At 37.2% G+C, this 16,412-nt stretch overlaps 1 protein-coding gene across 2 annotated transcripts in view; it reads right to left on the reverse strand.

Moving 5' to 3' along the window:
* Window positions 1–16,412, reverse strand: part of LOC127634181 (phenylalanine--tRNA ligase, mitochondrial-like) — a 224,718-nt gene that overhangs the window by 187,068 nt on the left and 21,238 nt on the right. The window contains exon 1 of one of the 2 annotated variants that reach the window (XM_052113617.1): window positions 2,122–2,142. The exons of the other annotated variant lie outside the window; for it this stretch is intronic. The gene's annotated coding sequence lies outside the window, so the exon portion shown is untranslated. Of the gene's footprint in view, window positions 1–2,121; window positions 2,143–16,412 lie in introns of those variants that run through there. 2 annotated transcript variants of the gene reach the window in all.

A 16,412-nucleotide genomic window follows, 5' to 3' on the forward strand; every position in this document is an offset into this window, starting at 1 on the left:
ATAGGCTTACTTAGATTTAATTATTATATTTTCTTTACATTTGAAGCGTAATTTGAATTTTGAAATAAATTTGGTTTATTTTTTGGTGTTTCAATAAATGAATTAAATGTTTCAAAATAAAAATTGACAGGTACAAGTGAAGTGCGTGCCGATACAATCACTGTTAATACTAGCCATGATTTGTGTGTAAGATGATGAAAATTATTAATAATATTAATAATTACATTCTCTACAAATCAACGGAGCCTACATCCATATTGTGAAATACATTTTCCAAAAGGAGCATGTCCCATTTAGGAAGGACCCTGTTAATGCACAAAATAATGTAAGTCCATATTTCTATTCTTCTAATTAATTGCATATGGTCCATTTACTCTACTAATTTCTTATGAATGTGCAGTCTTTGTTTATATCACTGGCGACTGAGGGAATGGACTATGTAATAGGAACCTTATAATAATCGTAGAAGAACCTCAGAATTAAATTGATCTTAACCCGATTAGCTCCTTGAAAATACCAAAATTTCATGGCCATGCCATGCGCTTCACTTAGTGCTAGCACTCTTAAAATAGGGCCCATAGTCTCTCCACTTCTGTTGGCCAGACTATATCCATCTTTATGCAATGTTGAGGTAAGCTCAGAGCCTTTAGCCGAGAACCCTTGAGACGGATGCCAACCTGACACAAACATGATCTGACTTTCTCAGAGCCTTAAAGACCCCAGCTTGCCCATAGACTGTCTACATGATGTGCAGTCAGCAGGTTGTGGCCACAGGGACTATACCAACAGTCCCATGCATCACAGATAAGGTGCTCTAAACAGGCCATCCCTGGGGTGATTTGACCAGATGCCCAGCCTTTATAATGGCATCCTCTTGAGACATATATCTCTCATGGTTTGGGCAATGGCATTGCCTGCCTAGTGCCTACACATCCATCATGCAAGACCCTTTCCTCAACCGTCTCTTCTGTTCTGTCTGCAACATTTAGACTCTTTACATACAATGACATGTCCTTCAGAAAATTAATCTTGGGGTCACAATGTACTCCACCATCAGAATCCACATTGCAAATCCAGGCCCAACAAGTCACCCTATTTGTTGGGAAAGCAGAAATGCCGACCTTGGCTAAGTTTACTTTTGGCTTTCCCTTAGTCTGAAACTATTTAAATGCAAAATACTCACTCACATTCATTTAGTTTTGCTTTTTGCACCCAACTAGGTTCGAGCCCTTGTTTATCCAAATAGAATCTGTTTAAGCCACAAGGAATTCTAATTTAAATATAATGACCAAAGGTTTTAATAGCTTTGAAATAGTAGCTATGGTAACTCATTTTAAGTATCACAACCCATTATAATAGCATAATACTTGGTACTACCAAGTTCCTGTAGCTGATAAAACTATAGGGCTGGAATAATCTTTGAAAAGTAGGCGTTCCATACCAGAATGGAGCCTGACCTGCATGCAAGTTTTCAGTCGATTGTAAATGACTAGTCCCCTCCTGAAACACTACTGGCACCAAATGAGAAAGCTTTTTTGACAAGGACATGTGAAATGCAGAACAAGTTCACCCTTAAGAGCATCTCGATTTATCCCAGTGGTAATGCTCTATTTTCAGATCTATTGTTATTTGCTTTTACTGTTTATTATTACAATTTATTACAATGGTCTAGGGTGTTGTTAGTAATTATGCAATCTGACCTATAAAACTCATGTTCGGACCTCAAGTGCTTAGACTGTGCTATTAGACAACAGGTTTTCACAGCAAGCTTTCAGGTACTCCAACCATTAACATGAAACACTGTAGAGTTGTGATAATGAACTGTCTTTAAGGCTAAGGCAAATAATACGATTCTCAAAGATTGATGATTAAGCTTTAATTGGTTTTCATCCAGTTGATCACTCAATAAATCAAGTGATCAAACAATGACTAAGCATGAATCAACATGCTCACACAAAGGAAGAAGCCTTAAAAAAATTGCCATATTAGTCATTCGCAGACTAATATTATTGGACTTGCTGCCCACATTTTGTCGCCTTAAAAGCTTGTTCAACTGCCAATATGTTTCAGAAATAAAATCATCCTCTTGACATATTCAAAGTGTGAGTGCATAAATAATACCTTGATTTCATGCCACTTCAAACAGTCTTCTAGCCCACAACGGCAGTGTCTAAATGTCACTTAATGACTGGAGCAATGAAACCGCACCATGTGTGCACCTATTGAAAGAGGAAGTGAATGGAGAGCTGGCAGGGGACGCAGCCCATGTTACATCATAAGGCAAGCTGGCACTGAGGTGGCTGTGCTGGGCACTATTCATGGGCACAGGCTGAGGCAGTAGACCCAGCAGGGCCAGGAAGAGCTATGTGGAGCAGATGGGAGTGCCCTGCAGAGCAACAAGCTTCCAAAAGTCTGAGAGGAGCGCTCTCCACAGTCAGACCACTGTGATAAAATCTACTCAATTTATTAGCAAGCTTCTCACCAGGTGCTGTGTGTGGTATGGCTGGTGATAAGATTCTTTATTGTTATTTTGTTTGATTGTTTGTTTTTAGACATTTTTACAATTGTTCTGAAAGAGATTGTATAGAAAACGCAGGAATTCATCAAGAAGAAAGAAATCTTAAGATCATTTCTAAACTGTCTCCTCAGCAGGGATGGATTATGACAAGTGGGGCCGGTAGGACAAATACCTCTGAGCCTCAGACTGCCAGAGGCCTGTAGGGCCCCCAAGCCTCTCACAAAAAACTGCAGTCAGCCAGTAAATGTACCTTCTTTGCACTTGAGCTGCTATGTTCATTGAGCCATGCTGATAATTGATGAGTTGGGGGTAGCACTGTTTCGGTCCACTTTTGGAGAATTGCCATTTGATGTTTCTCATACACAACAGAAAATGGGAGTGCCTAATCCAAGAGAGTTGGCCAATTTTGGTGCAAACTTTAACAAAATTTAGTTGCATTAGCAGGAAAAATGGTAATGGAAAACTAGTACCATTTAGTCGCAGTCTGGAGCCCTGATAATAATTAGGGTCCAGGCTTTTTGATGCATACAGCACAAGTTGACACTAGGGTCCACTGGCCCCTTAGCACTTAACCCATGGGTCTCCAAAGACGAATTTCCACGAGGGTCACTTCTGATCACCGGGAATCAGAAGTTCTGGAGATATAATTTCGACGTGATGTGTGTTCAAGTGATTTTGGTGAGACTAAAATGTGTTGGGATGCGTTGGGTTATTTCAAATATCTTTCTCTCTTTTTAATTAAAATACAAGTCTTTTAGGTGTTAGTTCAACAAAAAGAAGAGCAAAGGATGCCTGCTGGGTCTCAAATCAATACTTGACCTATTAGTTAGTTCTTAATTACATGATTTAAAGGCAGCATGATCACTAGCACATGGCTCAGACTAGGAATGTCATAAAATATTAGGGATGCACCGAATGTTCGGCAACCGAAATTATTAGGCCGAAAATAACAAAATAAGCACTTTCGGTGTTCGGCCGAATAAGTAAAAAGGCTGAATAAATTTTTCCGAACAATAACGTTTTTGATGACGCGATCAAATAGTAACGTGAGTGAGAGGCGCGCGCTTTCTAAATGCGGCAAAAATGTCGGCGGTGTGGAAGCACTTTAAAGTGTCCGAGAAAGAGGCAAAAACGGCCGTTTGCAGACACTGTTCTGCTGAATTGTCCAGAGGGGGTGCATCTGCAAAAACTTACAGCACTACAAGTTTAATTTATCACTTAAAATCAAGACACCCCGAGCAGCATGCAGAGTACGAGAAAGACACTGCGGCAGCAACAGCAGCGAAAAGGAAAGTAGCTCCTCCCAGTCCCAGGACACCCACTCCATCTGTGGCTGACTTCTTAGAAAAGGCCAAAAAGTTTGACAGTGACAGTGCCAAAGCTAAAGGCATTACGAAAAGGATAATGGAATTCATCGGATTGGATGATCAACCATTCTTGGTTGTAGAGGATGTTGGATTTCGCAGGCTTATAGACCATATTGAGCCCCGTTACACCATACCTAGTAGATGGCATTTCTCAGACGTGTGCTTACCTGAGATGTATAACGTCGTTTCAACTCACGTCCATGAGTTCTTGGCTACAGATATTGCAGCCCTCAGCTTCACGACTGATATATGGAGCTCAGATGTAAGCCCCACCAGTATGCTGAGTTTAACTGCGCAGTGGATCGACACAGATTTCAAGCTACAAAAGATTGTGCTGCACTCACAAGAGTTTAGAGGGTCCCATACAGCTGCAGCCATTTCAGAGGCGTTCGCCAACATGTTTGACAATTGGCGTATCGACCGATCTAAAGTGCATGCGGTAGTCAGTGACAACGCAAGAAATATGGCTAAAGCCATGGAAGATAGCAATCTGAAAGGCATACGGTGTATGGCACACACAATTCAACTGGCAGTCAACGAGGGATTGTTGATTCAGTGCAGTATAGCGGATGTGATAGCGTTAGGCAGGAAAATTGTTGGCCACTTCAAACATTCCCCGCTTGCCTATGCACGTCTACAATCTATCCAAGAACAGCTCAGAATGCCACAAAAACATTTCCAACAAGATGTGAGCACAAGGTGGAACAGTACATATTATATGCTGGAAAGCCTTTTTGTGCAAAAGCGAGTCCTGGCTACATACATAGCAGATCATGATCTGCCCGCGACATTCACCGCATACCAGTGGGTGTTAATCGAGAACGTTCTCTCTCTTCTCGCCGCCTTTGAGCAGATAACAAAAGAAATAAGCTCATCTGATGCATCTGTGGCAGACGTTATACCATTACTTGCAGCACTAAAGCAACTTTTAAACAAAGAGGCTAAAACAGACCACGGAGTGAAAACAACTAAAAGTGCGATCTTAGAGGCTGTCAGCACACGATTTAGTCAGGCGGACTCAGAACCCCTGTACTGTATCGCGACTGTACTTGATCCACGATATAAAGATCATTACTTGGATGTGGGGAAAAAGTTGCGCACACGAGAAATGATCCAGGCCGAGTTGGATTTGGGAAAGCCGCTAGGTGATGGAGACGGTCAGGTGATGCACAGCGCAGGAGATGAAAACAGCGCAGAGAGAAAACGGGCTCGTACTACAGATGAGCCGTGCACCGTCTCGCTGTCTGACATGTTCGATGATCTCCTCCAAGAGAATAACCCATTTGCAAGACAGAGGACAAGCTTAACCGCTCAACAGTTAGATGCTTATCTCTCAGAAGTCCCCACTCCCAGGAGCAATAACCCTCTCGAGTTTTGGAGGACCAATCAAGGTCGCTTTCCCGACCTGGCACAGATGGCACACAGGTAGGCTACTTGTATGGGAAATTAATTTAAGATTTTATTTATATTTTGGTAAAACTTAAGTAGTTTCTATTGTTAACATTAATAGGCTATTAGTTAACATGAACTAACAATAAAAAACACTTATTAAAAGCATTTATTAATCTTAAATGTTAACATTTACTAAATACAATGTTAAAATCAAAAGTGGTATTTGTTAGCATTAGTTAATGCACTTATACTAACATGAACTAACAATGAACAATTGAATTTTTATTAACTTACATTAACAAAGATGAATAAATACTGTAACAAATGTATTGCTCATTGTTAGTTAATGCTTGTTAATGCAATAATGTTAACAAATGGAACCTTATTGTAAAGTGTTACTGTATTTTATATTATGTATTTGGTACTATTTTCAGTGTAGTAAAATAGTAGGCCTACACCAGTTTTCAACCATTTCATTATCTCTGAGACATTGTTTGTTTTGAAATGAGCAACTTTTACAAAACTGCAATATTTAAAATTGTAACTATTCTGATCCCAGGTACTTGTCTGCTCCATGCACAAGCACAGACAGCGAGAGACTGTTTAGTGCTGCATCTCATGTCATCGATGAGAAGAGGAACCGACTTTCATGTGAGAAAGCAGAGAAGCTACTTTTCATAAAGAAGAACCTGCCACTTTTTCTGAAGAAGTAGGCCAAGTAGGCTTATGTCTAGGACAGTTATTCATTTGTTGTGGGTTCATCTACATTTTTTGCACATTTCAATGCAATTTTGTTGAGTTACAACTACACAGGATGAGCTGATGCAGCGCAGTTGATGGCAGTCTAAAGATTTTAAGGTTTTTGTGCTCCTTCAAGAATTAACAAAATTACATTGATGTGTTTTTGCAGGTTAGTGTATGAAACTCTGCAAACTGAACAATTAAAACTGGCAACATCTATTATGCAATTTCTCTGTATGTATCCTTGAATACGTATTTTATTCAAGCTGTCAAACCACAAAATGACAAACTTGGAACTGAAAATACATTGTGTAGGCTATATGAATGATACACAATATATCATCCAGCGATGGCTAGAGTAAATAATCTTTGTCCTTTAATGATGACTTGGGTCAATTTAAAAGGAAAACTATGCGAGTTGCGCTCCTTGACACTGCAGAATTTTGACGGCGAGTGTTGGCGTGTGCACGTACCTTCGTAGAAAATAATAGTTTAGAATTTTAGAACATTCCATGTCATCAGCCAAACACGTCCATTGCGCAACACACTTTAATCAAGTTTGCCACTTACACTTTACCAAAGTTGCATTGAGAAATATGTTTGAAAAGCAGCCTGATTATTTATTGATAATCATCTGAAAATTTGTCTGATTATCGATATGTGAAAAATGTATCGATTCCAAGCCTAGATCTGATAACATAAAATTCTGAAGAAATTCTTAAATAAGGACACCTAAAATGGCTTTTGCAAAACATTAATAAATTAGGATGCTTGAGGTAAATCTGCATAATTTTAATAAGCTTAAGAAGAAACTTGTATGTGGAGATGGACTATGGCCTTGTTGTTCTCCTCCTCAGTTTTTCTCAGCAGGCCTTCTGGTTTTACCTCGCAGACAATTTCAAACAATTATCAGACCAGCTAATTTGTCACAATGACAGCTGAACAAATGCAACAACTCCAACAGGAGGTCATTATCAAGGCAGCACTGGGTAATGCATTTACTAACGCCTTGCTAAAACCAACAGAAATGTGAATGCAGCTCCAGGATACACAATTAAACTCTTGGGAGCTACTCTTTCCTCCTATACCTTGCAAACTCTAACATAATGAATATACAGGTTTAATAAAATACATTCTTTGTGAAAAGTGTCAGACTACTAATGTTCAATAAATCAGCAAAAGGCTTAGATATCTAAAAATGCTATAGAATATAACCACTTTTGGAACAGTGATTTCAATAGCCTAGTTTCCATACACTTTTCACGGTATTTTGTTATCGACAAAGTGAAAATGCGAAAAATAAAATTGCAACATATGCCGCCTTCTGCCCGTTTCCATTCAAATGGCCTTTTATTAATAAAAAGAGTATGTGTGATGATGTCATACCTAAAAAAAAACACTTTGTCGCATAAGTTTTGGTTTAGCGCAAAATAAATCTGCCCTGAAGCCAGTTCCATTCAGAAATGTGTGTTTATCACTAATTCGCCTCCCAGATGTCCCTAATTTTCTTCCTCCGAAGTTTTGGTAAAATGGGGAGATTATTGAGACAATTTATTAAAATTAGCCAGTATACTATCATTTTAATTACACAAATGAAAACAATCCGAAGAGGAGGAATTGCAATCAAAAGGGAACAGTTGCCCTTCTGCACTGAAAAAAGTGAAACGACCCTGTCATTTATTTAAAGTAAATTTTTATATTGGTCTAATGTAAAATCATGTTTTCCGGTATAAACCTGTTTTGTTCAGTTTGGCCAAAAGCAAATAACATTCCCCTTAGAAAAACTTAAAAGAAACAATTTAGGTTAAATAGTATTTTAAGCTTGACACTAAAGAGGTTTTACGTGTCACGTGACCACGTGACGTTGCATCAGGTCGCTCCGTGTCGAGTTTTTCTGTCGGCCATTACATCGCTTCAAAAGTGAAAACCGTCCAATGTACAAAAAACTATTTTAAACAAGGTAAGAATTTGAAATGTTGTTGTTTTAAGCGAAGCGTGTGTTTTCCTTGCACATTTATTGTTAGTGGCAGGATGGACAACTAGTTTACAGACTGTCATTGTAAAGTAGTTGTTGCACGCCAAGGCCAACCGCTCAATTAACCTAATTCAAAGGACGATGCTTTCGTTGCCTCCGTTTGACAAGTGTAATATTGACAAAAGTCAATATTGTTGTTAATGTAATTTCGCTGTCACATAAGAAAAAATAATGTCAGTAGTGATGTATCGTTCGTGAATGATTCGTTCATTTTGAACGAGTCTTTTATGTTACTCAGAAGAACGTAGGCTATATATGTGTCTATGGTGAAAACCGCATTACAAGAAACAGAAATGATTAGTTCATCTCTTTTGGTCCGAGTTGTTCGTTCATTTGCATAGCGTATACGGCTGTCACGTGATAGAAGAACGAACGACTTGGTCAAGAAGATTCCACAGGTGAACAAATTTTTCCGTTTCTCATAATTTGTCCTTGGCTGTATTATACATTTTTTTTTCTGTTGGGGGAGTCTATTGAAAACTGTATTCTGCTCAAATGAGCGAAATTACTTGAATAATGATTATTTGATTTTGCTGAGGGCATGTCCTGCTCTATGTCTGGGCATGTTTTTGCCTAAGGGCGAGGCTAGGCTCTCCCGACCCACACATTTTGTAATGTAAATATAGGGATATCAATATTATGTAATATAAATATTATTTTATGTGTAATTTTTATGATTACGTACTAGACAATGAGTACTGACTGAAGAGGAACAATTCATATTCCATTTATCTGTCAGTTAAATTTAGTATAATACAATAACATCACTATGTCTAAGGTCTAGTTAATAAATAAGTCTGCTGTGACAATTTTGCAAACTGTCCCATCAAAAAACTAAATGTGAAATCTGACCTTTCCTTTTGTGTTAACAGGTTTGCTGTTGTATCCTGAATAGGTCGCAATTTTAGACAAATTGCTGAAGTTGGTAAGTCCCAGAATGAAAAACTGTGAACTTTATTTGCATGTATGTTTAAATACAAAATAGAAATGCTGCACTTTAGAGAATAGCTTGGAGCTTACCACATATGTTTACTTACTAATATTGTATGTAAATTTAAATTCAGCAATTTCACTTGCATTTGTAATGTAGTGGAAATTACACGACAGTATGAAAATGTAATGGCACATTCACTTCACATTAGTATTTTTATATTTATTTTTAAAGAATTGCAAACACAAATCAAAACAAAGTTACCCACCCAATGTAATGTAAGTTAATTTGACCAGACAATAACAATAAATAAAATGGTAAGTAATTTAATGTAGTTTGAAATAGCCTTAAAAATCAATCTAAAATATTAACGTTAAAATAGAATGACTGCTGTTATCTTGCATAGAAAGTAATCACTATGTTTTTTTTAAAAGCCTATTTACCTATTTCAGCATTTGAATCATTTCAGAGTATGCATATTTTCAGCATTGCTTGATAAATTAAAAATATTTATGGAAACAAATAATGATACCTCTTGAAAGATTTATACTCTATGAACTAGTAAAATGAAATAAATATCTACTTGGTTTGAAAAGCATTGCTTTCCTGCTGAAGTAGTAACTGCATTTTCTTCACTGTACTTTTTTTTAATGTTCTACAATTTCCTAAAATACATAAAAAATAATAAGAACTGACAACAAACTTAAATATTTCTATCAATTAAATGCAAATGTACTATGCTGAATTTTTGTAAATTGTTTTAAGTGGCAAATGGGTAAGGTGGTTTTTTCCCCCTCCTAGTCTTCTGATGAATGTGGAAATGCAAAGACTGTGGTACTTCTGTTTCACGAAGATCTGAGCTTCTTAAACATTATAAGCTTGAACACAGACATTATGGAAGACGCCATTCCTATCCATGCATCTATTTCAAATGTCCATGTACCTGCAAGACTTGGAATGCACTATTGAGCCACTTGTCAAGATGTCATCAATCATCCTCCCAAACTGAACTGACCACATTTAAATGTCTCTTATGCAGTTGCAATCAACGTTTGAATTTAAAAGACTATTTTCAACATATTGCACAGCATCTGCAAAACAGCGAAACAGTTGTTTGTGTGTTTCAGGGGTGTTCATACAAAACAAATATTTATGGTTCGTTTCGAACTCACAGAAGCAGAAATCATAAGGATTGTTCAGTAAATGACTTAAAGCCTGGAATACTTGAGAAACAGGGCTCAAGCTTAGATCTTTCTGTTGAAAGTCATTATTCTGACAGTATCCAGATTGATAATGTTGGTACTGAGCCCTCAGATGATTTAAGTACAGAGGACTTGGGTGATTCTAGTTTTGATGTTCAGGATTTAAATGACTTCCAACGTAATGTTGAGCTGAAAGTTGCCTCTCTCTTACTGAAGCTAGAACATATTTATCTTGTTCCTAGTGTGGCTGTTGATGATCTTTTGCAAGAGTTTAACTATTTAAGCACTGCTTCTGTCCCTCTTATCCATCACACCTTAGCTGACCACTTACAGAATGGTAACTGTCAAGTAGATGAAACTGTTCTTCAAGAGCTAACATCTACTCTTTGTAAGTCAAATCCAGTTACAGCTTCTTTTGGTGGTCAGGGCCCTCTTTCTACTGCCTGGAAGCGAAAAACCTACTACAAAAGACATTTTAATATTGTAGAACCTACAGAATTTGTGCTTGACTCCCAAAACAGAAAATCCTTTCAATACATCTCTGTACTAAAATCTTTACAGCAGATCCTAAATTGTAGAACTTTTTGGATGAAACAATCAATTTGAAATCTCCCCATCAAATTCAGTCTGATACAATTCAGTATAAATCCTTTTATGATTGTATTAATTACAAAGAAAGTTTGCAGTTGTCAAAGGAGTGTGCTATTTCACTTATTTTGTATATAGATGATTTTGAAATCTGTAATCCCCTCGGCACCTCCAGAAAAAAACATAAAATCTGTGGAATATATTGGGCATTGGGGAACTTACCAGCTAGTTTTCACTCATCGCTGTCCAATATATATTTAGCTGCACTTATTCATAGTGAGGATGTTAAGTGCTATGGTTATGACCGTGTATTGAAGCCCTTAGTAGATGATCTCATTATATTAGAACAACAAGGACTGTTTATTGCCAAGTTGGGAAAAACCGTGAAAGGCTTTGTTCATTGTGTAGTAGCAGATAATCTTGGGGCCCACAGTATAGCAGGTTTCGTGGAAAATTTTTCAGGTAAATATGTATGCAGATTTTGTACAGCAGAAAATGAAGACGTTCAAACAAAAGAAGTCAAGTCAGGAGCATTTTGTCTAAGAAGCAAGGACATTCATACTTCTCATCTGAAAGCTATTGAAGAAAATTCATTGGCTTGTCATTTTGGTGTAAAAAGGAAGTGTGTGCTTTCAGAAAATCTGTCATATTTCAGTGTAATGCAGAGTTTTCCCCCAGATACAGTTCATTACCTTTTTGAAGGAGTTATCCCTGTTGAGATTGCTCTTTGTCTCACTGTGTTGATTTCTAAAAAATATTTTACATTAGCCAATTTGAACGAAGTAATAACAACATTTCCATTTAAGTGGACTGATAAGACAAACCGTCCCCATCTTGTGCCCCTCACCTATTCAACAAAGAGAACAATTGGAGGAAATGCTCACGAGAATTGGAGCCTGTTGAGATTTCTTCCTCTCTTCATCGGAACCAGAATTCCTTTAAACGAACCAGCGTGGCAAGTGCTTTGTGAATTAAAGGATATTGTAGAACCTGTTGTTGCACCTTTTCACACTGAGGACTCTATTTCTTATCTTGACTTCAAGATATCTGAACACAGGACAGTATTCCATGTAGTTTTCCCCCATGAAAGAATTCGTCCCAAACATCATTACTTGGAGCATTATCCACAGTTGATACGCCAGTTTGGCCCCCTTGTTGCACTATGGACTATGAGATTTGAAGCAAAACATAGCTTCTTCAAAAGAGTAATCCGTCATACAAACTGTTACAAAAATGTACTGTATTCATTAGCTCAAAGGCACCAGTTTCAGGCTGCACATAATCTGCACATGTGTAGATTTTCTAAGCCATCTTTGGAGGTTACTGATGTTTCAACGCTTCCCTGGATGTTATTAAAGAGGATATTGCACTGGCAGTGAAACAGAAACACCCACATATGGACACTGTGAACCTTGCAAAAAATGCATCCTACAATGGCTTCAGCTACAGGATTGGAATGGTGGTAGTCCATGGTTTGCTGGCTGGTCTTCCAGAGTTTTGTGAAATAGTTCATATGATTATTCTACAAGAGACACTATTTTTAATTGTCAAGAAATTGGATGCCTGGTACTTGGAACATTATCGAGCTTATGACTTGGTCATATCTACTGTTAGAGAACTAAGGCTTGTTGGGGCGCATGAACTGACAGATCCCTACCCTCTGAATTACTACATGTATGGTGGACGGCGCCTCATCTCTCTGAAGAGATACATACATGCATAAGGTTGTATGGGTGTGGGGTTAAATGTTTGGGAGAATATATATTTTTTTTTTTTACTTGCTTGCTTTTATCAATTTCTATTTATTTGTCAGACAATGAAACCTCTTTTCTAAGAATGTCCCCTTAGCCTTTAATCACTCCTGATCTAATTCAGTTCCGATAAAATTGGCAGTTTTTTTTATAGTATGTGATTCAGCTGTGCAACCGACTAACAACATGTATTTAATTGTTGAATAGCTTTGCAATTTGAACATTGTGTGTGCATCAGAGATGTCCTTAAATTGTTTCCTATAAAATAGTAGTAGTATCCTGTATATGATATTAAGACAATTGTTTGTTGGTGTCGTTTATTATGGGAAAGTTTCAGTATGATTCAGACAACCAGTTAACTATAAACAAATAGTTCAGGATAAGATTACACCTAAATACCAGAAAATTAAATGAAAAATACCTTTTGCACTTTTATGAATTAATACTTTTATGAGTGAAATCAATATTTGCATGCCTGTATGTATACTGAAAAAGAGTTATTGGTGGTAATTATTCCTTCTATATAAACAGGCATATCACTAATGAAAGAGAAAGAGACAACATTTGCTGTCCTTATTCAATGTAAAAATGAGACTCCGCTAAACCTAACATAAGGCCTTAGCAGTTCCACAAATCTTGGGAATGTCCTAAAGTAATATTTAGTATAAAATGTCTAGTTTTCCATTAGAATTCTGAAAAGGGAGAATTGTGAATCCATTAATTTGTTAATGTGAAATACATGCAAGTTATCCATATTGGACATGTTATCCATGGACAATTTTGTACTACAACTAATAGTACTGTTTTAATTATTGCTTTTACTAGATCCTTTTGGATGGGCTGACATGGCAGTGAAAAGGCCAGCCAAGTTGAGAGTTATTCTGAATCCTGATGACACCAGGAAGCTAACTTTGCCTGATGGAATCCCAGAGACAACGGAACAGCTTATGGATGAAGTCAGAAAAGTTTGTGGGTTAAATGGGAAATTAAGACTGCAGTACCAAGACAGAGACTTTGGAGATGCACTAGTAAACTTGACATCTACTGCGGAACTTGATGATTTGGCAACTGTCAAGGTCATCCCAATAACTAATGATTGCAGCCCAGGATTTAATCTCACAGACTGTGATGATTTTGTGTCTACTCAATCAGATGATACAGAGCTCCTCTCCACACCCTCCAGCACTGTCTCTACAAGAACTCAGATGTGGCCAAGAGAGTTTCCGGTACCAACTTTCTCCTATGACACTGAACTGCAGTTAGAAAAGGGAAATGCGGTGTATAGGTCAAACATGACAAGGCTGACACCAAGTTCAAAAACAAAGTCAGATATTCTGGAAAAGATTGCTGAAGAGATATTCAAGTACAAAGCCTACCCAACAGATGCTGACTTCAGTGATGTTGCTGAAGCACTAATCAAGAAGCATCCATGCCTCTCTGAATCTGGTTCGTACAATGGTTGCTACGGGTGGAAGCAGCGGCTGAAGACAAAAACTACCGAACTCAGCTAATGGGCATTGGGTGTTCTGAATTACTTGCAAATTCACTTAAGTCCAAAGCTCCAGAGTACGCATTGCCAGCAAAAAATGTAAAGAGACCTAGGAGAGGAGAGGCCAACCACATACCTGACATTCCAACTGGAGAGACCACAGACAAATTGGAAAACGAGAGACAGTCACTTTTAAGTGAAGTGAAGAAGCGAAACAATCGTGCAGTGATAAAGGACAAAATGGCCTTGACTTTTTCACTGCGAAGACAGGAAATTGTGGAAAAGGAATCAGGAGTGGAAGAGATGACAGAGAGATGGCCTGCATTGTTCACAATGGATGAGGTAAGTAACTCTTTTAATCAATGACAATAGGTCAGTGGTGGCCTGTAAAGTATATTGATATTATTAGTAGGTTTCATAAGAAACCTACTAAGAAAATAAGCCAAACCAATTCAAAATGTTTTAGTCCTTGATGTCAAAAATAAGATCTTACCACACAGTTGTAATGTAACATGTAAGATAAACACATTTGCATGTGCTATATTGTTTTTTTTTTATAGATCAATGCTGAATTTCTGAGAATTACAACCATTCCACTTCAACCACGATTCCTGGCTTCCTTGGACAAGCACCACAGCAAGCTGATTGAGATAATCAGAAACAAGGGAGGAGTTATCAGAGAGAAGACCCAGAATATACTAAAAGTTCTTGATCAGGTATGTACTAGTGCAATACATCAAAATAAGCCTTATATCACGTAAATAGTAACACTGTAAATATAAGCAATAGTGTTCATTTCACATTTGATTGTGTAGTTAGATTACACATTGGAAGATATACTATGTTTATCTTCTGAGCTTGACAGGCCTTTTGACTGGTTTGCTTAAAGCATTTGTAAATCACATTTGCTGTAATGCCAAGTGCTCATTTGTGTATTGTGTAGTGTTTGCATCTTCAGTCAAGCTGCAAAATTGAATTGTATCATTTTGCATTATGTGTGTGTTTGCGCTCTCACCTAGAGCCTTGAGGTGAATCTAAAAAGAGAGTGTCTGCTGAAGTGCCTCATTGTGTACCTTGGAGAAGACGTGGACAAACTTATCAAGGAGTATCTGGTAAGTAGTTTTGCACTAATCACTTATACTTTAGACAAGATAAAACATTGAATTTTTAAACTTTAAAGCCCATATACATGGTCTCAGGTCCTACAAAAATACTCTTATAGGCTTATCGTATATTTGCATTGCATGTGCCTATAATTAGGGCTGCAACTAACGATTATTTTGATAATTGGTCAATCTACGATTATTAGAATGATTATTCGACTATTCAGTGATTATTGCAACGATTAATCATTAGCTCTTAACCGATTATTCAGCTTGTGCCCTGGCTTAAAATGTTGAATTAAACGTGATTACTAACAACAAAGAGGACAAAATCATCTTTTATAAATATCTCTAAATGACAATCACTTAATTAAAGGGAAAAAATTCTTCTTAAGTTTAATTCAGTAAAGAAATCCCCTGCAAAAAATCTTTTTATCAAGTGTTTTTGTCTTGTTTTCCCATTTAAAATTGTCTAAAAATCCTTAAAACAAGATACATTTACTTGAGAAGCAACATATGAGATATTTAGACTTGCTTTAAGAGAATGTGTATTTTGTTTATAAGTGTATTTTTTCACATGTTTATACTTCTGCGAGTGCAGCAAAGACAAAATATACTTATATTCATGATCTATTCTCTAAAAGCGACTCTAAATATCTTATATGCTGCTGCTTGGGTGAATGCATGATTTTTAGATATTATAAAATATTTCTACTTTTAATATTATATTCAACATTCTCAGATAACAATTTTTTCTTCTGCAGTATTGCTGCTAAAGAAAATGTACTTTGTTTTAAATGAGTTTTAGATATTTATATTGGAAAACAAGCCAAAACAAATCGTAAATGTATTTTATTGCAGTGTATAATGGGATTAAGACTCTCTCACCTTTCTGTTCACTTCAATCCATCTTTAACTGACAAAAAAACAAACACTCTCTTATTAATAAAGCTGCGTATTGCCAATTTTCTTCACGATAAGAAATGCACAGTGACACATATATTATGATTCATTAAGTCGCAAGCCATCGTGTTATAGTTTTAGCAAGTGCGGGCTCGGGGGACGAGCGTGCGTCCCTGTGACTGAGTATGCATCAGCCGGATGAAGTTTCAATCTCTCCCCCTTAGATCGGGACATTCACACAACTCGTAGAAGAAGTGCTTTCCGCACAGAGAAATGCCAGAGTCTGAGTTTGTAGTTATTTACATGATCTGCTTCCGTATTATTTAATCTTTAATAAAGCTAACGCATTAAAACTGCATTTAATATGTAACAGGTTGTTTCCTTTAAAGAGC

This window comes from Xyrauchen texanus, chromosome 41 (genome assembly GCF_025860055.1).
Source record: "Xyrauchen texanus isolate HMW12.3.18 chromosome 41, RBS_HiC_50CHRs, whole genome shotgun sequence".
Taxonomy (NCBI): Eukaryota; Metazoa; Chordata; class Actinopteri; order Cypriniformes; family Catostomidae; genus Xyrauchen; species Xyrauchen texanus.